This window comes from Carya illinoinensis, chromosome 10, assembly GCF_018687715.1.
Source record: "Carya illinoinensis cultivar Pawnee chromosome 10, C.illinoinensisPawnee_v1, whole genome shotgun sequence".
Classification (NCBI taxonomy): Eukaryota; Viridiplantae; Streptophyta; class Magnoliopsida; order Fagales; family Juglandaceae; genus Carya; species Carya illinoinensis.
This window is the reverse complement of record NC_056761.1, coordinates 4,054,420-4,060,563: the sequence shown is the minus strand read 5'-3', so window position 1 is coordinate 4,060,563 and position 6,144 is coordinate 4,054,420.

Sequence of the window (6,144 nt, the reverse complement as noted above, 5' to 3'; positions counted from 1 at the left end):
ATATTTCGTTTCAGTGTCTTGACCGGTACGACATCCGGTACGGTATTCAAAACATTGATATCAACTCATCTTAACTAATTATTACAACTTTTTCAAATTTTCTCGTAAAATATAATAAACAATTTAATATTTTTAAATATTTTTATAAAAATATTTTATTCTATTTTTAACATTTATCTTATCTCAACTTACTATTTAAATTTCAGTTAAAATTACGTAAATTTATAAATTTATTTTTATAAAAAATTATATGATAGTAATACTTAGGTTACGTTTAGATTTTGATGTAATATTATATGATCTATAAATAATAATAAATAATAATAATAATAATAAATAATTTATAAATAATAATGAGATAGTTTGAAATGATATAATTACCGCATTAACTAAATATAGTCTTTAATCATTTATAAATAGTAAAACCGATCATTTCCAAACAGACCCTTCGTTTCCTTTGAATTGAATTACAATGGTGGACCACTGCGCAAGACGGTCATACACCGCACCAATCCTTGTCTCGTGGTGGGTAATGGCAGCTCAGTGATTTCAGTCAATTAGATGGGTGAAGTCGTTGTTATGGGAACACGTGCGGTTGCTTACGTGCAAGCTCATCGTCCTCGATGCAATAGCCGCCTTCATTTTGCCGGCGCCGCCCGCTTAGAAACTTGGAGAAGCTCATTTTCATGTGCGAGATGACGCTAGTGCCCTTGAGTGCAAAAGTCAAGATTGATAACTCCTGATCTAAAAAGTCGTGTTATCGTAATAAAGCCATGTCCAAGCGAGGAGATAAAATAAAAGTTAAAGTTAGAATAAGAAAATATTATAATATTATTTTTATTTTAAAAATTAAAGTTATTAAATTATTTATTATATTTTTTTATTAAAATTTTTAAAAAATTATAATAATTAAAAGAAATAAAATGATGTAATTTATGAAAATAAAAGAAGCTAAGTTTTCTTCCTATTATTATTGTTATAATTGTAATCATACATTAATAAATTTCAAATATGTCAATTATTTAAATAAGATATAATAAGATAAAAAAAAATTAAAGATTTAAAATAAAGAATGATATTATTAAACAATTGTAGAATAATTTATTTATTAAAAAATAGTTTTATCTACTATTTTTAATTTTAAATATTTTTTAAAAAGTAATTATAATACTTGCAACTTTATGGGTATGAATGATATTTAGTTTGTAAGTTCTATATATTTATTTTAGAAAAAAAATACATTTTATGTCTTAAAATAGTATTTAATATTATTTTTTATTAATATTTAATAATTAAGCTTGTTTTGAATGGTCAATTTAGAAGGGATGAAAGTTTAAAATTTAATAAAATATTATAAAAATATTATTTTTTAATATTTAAAAAATTAAAATAATTAGATAAATTAAAATGGTTTCCCTGCCCGTCCTTAATATAAAGGTGGGCAGGCTAAGGGAAAAAAAAAGAAGTAAAAAACGAAAAGGATGAAGCAAGGGTCAATCATGAAAGGACATGTTATCAAACACTTGATCTAATCAAACTTTTGTTTCATGTAATGGTCAAGTCTCAATGATTCTCCTGTTGAATGATTGAGCTGTTGAGCCCATCAAATATAATAAATCCAAAAAAATATACATCGATTGATAGAATTTGGACTAATAGGTGGGCCATTAAAGTCATCAAATCAGTCATAAAAACAAATAATATTTACAATTATAAATTATATATTATATAATTATTTTAAAAAAATTAATAAATATGAAATTTATATTAAAAAATTAATTTTTTAATAATAAATTTTACTTTTTATTAAAATGATTATACACTTTATGATTATACGTAATATTATTTAAAAATTAAATTACTTATTATTTTTATGTAAAAATTTTAAAAAATTATAATAATAAAATGATATATAAATATTTATCAATTCAAACAGTATTTTAAAAGAAAAAAATCTAATCTTTTATAAATTAAGATAATTTTTATTTCTAATTTCTTAAAAATTTTGTCTAGCAAATAAAAATAATTTTTGAGATTAAAAAAATACAAAATTTCATCTCTCTCGACTTTAAATCAACAGATTCAATCACTCTTTTCAAAAGCCAATAATAAATTATAAAATATATTTCTAAGAAATTTTCAAGGGAGTTTTTAATTCAGCCTAAGGTCTTCACATTTGGCACTAATCTCTTGGCCGTTTTACGCTTTTTTTCTTTTTTCTTTTTTTTTTTTACAAAAAAATATATAAATAAATTATGGTGCCCGACAACTTGTCAGCTGTCACTTTTTCTTCGACCAATCCTCTTTTCTCTTTTATCTTTATAATTTTTGTTTGGTCTCCCTATGTATATAATATTTTTTGTGATTATGGTTTTCTTTCTTTATTTTTTTCCATTTATTCCAAAAATAATACTCTGTTTTAAATATTTTATTTTATTTATTAGAAATAATATTTATAGTTTTAAGGCGTGTAAATTTCGTGTATTTATTTTAAAAAATAAATAAATCTTAGATTTACATGAAAAATATATATTTTTAATAATAAATCTCTTTTTTTTTTTAAATAATTAGACAGAATTTGCATAGGACCAACATTACCCTTTCTTTATTTAATTCCAAACAACAAGATCAGGGGAATGAGAAGTAAATTAACAATTACTTACCGTCAGATTTGATGGAGTTGGTAGAGGTGGTCAGAGTTTCCAGCCGTTGATTAATTGGGTGGAAAAATAAAAAGAAAAGAAAAGAAAAGGTGAGGAAGGGAAGAATCAAAATTGGGCCTGGCCCAAGCTATGCTATGCTGGGTTCATTTATCACCTCCACAACAGTTTCTTGCTTGGGAATTTGAAGATGGGCTTTTCAGATTATACACTTGTCCTAAACACACAGATCAATATTTTCTTGCAACTTTTTTATTTGAAGAGGGCTACATCCACATATAAATTATATAAAAATAATTTTATAAATTAACGTAATTTTATATGATTTATCAGATCTATTTTATAATAAAAATAATTTTATAATTTAACAATCTATATCAATTTGTAAGATTATTTTTATATAATTATTCGGGAGTTAGAGTATTTCCCTTTTAATTTAAATATTTTTTATAATTAAAAAAAGGCCAGATAGATGTATTTTTGTAATCTTATAAAATTAAATGTCAATATCAAGATTAAATACTATAGGTTTACATATTCTGACTATATATAGATTTTTTCCAAATTGTTAAATTTGGAATGAATCATCAAGCAGATCGAAGACCGCAGGTCGGTCTCCTTTCTGTTTTTGTACAAACATGGATGGAAATAGGAATTTGAGAATGGGAAATGGTACTTTAAAACAATAAAAATCACTATCCATTATATACAGAGTCAAATCACAATTATAGCCTGTTTTTAATTTTCCCTTTGGCATCATTAGAACAACCAGCTGCATATACTCTCTCTCTCTCTCATACAAATAATATTTATAATTATAGAACATATAAACACTACATACTTATTTAAAAAAAAAATTAAGTAAATATGATATTTATATAAAAAATTAATTAATTTTTTAATAATGACATCACTCTTTTTTTTTTTTTTAAATACACGACGCTTTCATAATTTATAGATAACTATCTCTAGTAGTACTATACATATAATTGATGTAAACTTGCTCAAGATCAGATAGTAGTAATATAACTACAATCTGCTTTACATTTCTTTATACAACCATATTTTAAATTCAAGAATCAAGATATTTATGTAAAACTATATTATAAATTAATTTATAAAAATGCCTATCATTTAGAACAGAAATGTGTAAAGAATTATATGTGTATAACTTTTCCAAAGATCATATTCACGGAGTCGCTTTCCCTGCAGCACATCTGTAGACTATGGCGAGCACGGACCATGCCACTTGTAAGGAGATAGTGACAAACAGGGAAAGCAAGAGGTTAACATGGCTCCGTGACATCAATTAATACAAGAATTTTATATATATTTATTTTTATGTACTCTGTACAGTTAATTATATTAATAAAATATAAAAAATGGTAAAAATAATTGTATTTAACATTATTTTAATTATTAACATATGTACTATTTAATTGGCTTGTTATAGTGAAATTAAAAGTGACAAGAATTGAATGCAAAACAAAAAAGAAGTGACAAGATGTGAAGTCAAGCCCACAAATTAATATGCATATATAGGTGTAGCTGTACAAAATCTTTAAGAGCATGGATCAAGCTACCTATATAGCTAGCTACCGCCAACTGGCTAGTTTAGTACTGGTATGTGTATATAATATGGAGGAAGTATTAATGGAAATTAATGTCGATCTGGATAATATAAAAGGACAAGGCGACAAAAATAAAAATAAAAATTTTATTCATAAGTCTCATGTACTATATATCATTTTTTTTAATTTTTTTTTATTAAATATATAGTATATAGATAATTAATAAAAGAATTCTATTATTTTTAAAAAAATAAAACTAAATAAAATTTAAAAAATAAAAAATTATGTGGTGTGTAGTATAGGAGTTTATAAGTAACAAAGCTCAAACAAAAAAGGCATTGCTATTCAATATATATTTTCTATAAATAAAATAGCCTATCTATAATGATTTTCTCCAAATTTTGTTTCTCATTTTCTCCAAATTTTATTTTCCCGTTTTGTCCATCTTTATTCTTGTTTTTCCCTTTTTGTCCTTATCATTACTTTTCTTCTATTTGGAAATTTACAGTTTTATCCTTTTATTTTATTGATAGATTTATATATTTGTCCTGTTTAGTTACTCTAATTTTAGCTCTTGTATATCCGTAAATGTGATAGGTAAAAGATAGAAACGGAAAAATTAAACTAGGCAATAACTATTTTTTTATTTTAGGATAGATTTTGGGAGCGAGATGAGAATTTTTAGTTTTAAGTTGAAAATTTTAAATATTATATTTAATATTATTATGATTTTTGGATTTGAAAAAAGTTAAATTGAGATTTGAAAAAGTTGAATTATTTATTATATTTTGTATACAAATTTAGAAAAATTGTATTGATGAAATAAAAATTTTATATTTGAGATGAGAATTTAAGATTTGAAAAAGTTAATATCAGGTATGAGCATTAATTTGGTGTTATTTTCTCCTATTTTGGGCTTGCCCGCTTCCTTTATGTTTTAGATTCATCAACAACTCCCTCATTTGTCAACATGCTTGTGTGGGGTGTGTAGTCACCTAAGTAATATTCATGTGAAAACATTTATTTAAAAAATATCTAATAGGTTATGTGAGTAAAAAGGCCTCTAAATCATCTAAATAGTTGAGAAGATAAGTGAGTCACAGTTGTAATCGATGTCTTGTTACAGACATACATTAAGATGATCCAAGGAGATGAAACTGGACAAAAGCACTGCACCAGACAATATTTTGATTACTGGTCGTGTTGACAAATGTTTAAGTAGTATTCTCCAATTACAAGGAGACTGATGTCATTTATATTGATTTGCATCTTCTTAAAAATTCCCATTTTGCAATGCAAGTAGCGTCAAAGCTTTTTTCATAAAGTGAAGTAATTGCTTGATGATTTTGTTTTACTTTAAAAATGCAGTATCATTTTGTTTGACCACCTTCTATAGCACTACACATATCAACTAGCTTGAGGCATGTAACATCTTACTCGTGTATATATAGATATTGAAGTTTGGCAATGCGGTTTGAGTGGTAGAGTTGATGGCTTATTATTATTATTTTATTTTATTGAATAAAAAGCATTGGAGGGTGTGACGCCCCCAAATTCCGTTTGGGATCGGACGGACATTTGAAGCGTCGAGACATGCAACACAAGATTACCTACCCCCGTTCATGACATATAAGATGTAATGTTCCTAATATGCATCTAACATTATGAAATATTCGCAGTGGATAATTTTTTTCTTTAGCAATACTATGCACCAAATTGAAAATATCCCAAATGCTTAAAACATACTTCATACATAAAGACTCATTGACTAGATCACAACACTAGTCCAAAATGGTTATGATCCAAAAAATACTAAAGATGCAACTCCATTGTATAAGTAGTAATTTACGTTAACTACTATATTAACATTGACGTCGCACCGTCGCTTAGTCAACTGTGTCTAGTTGATCAGC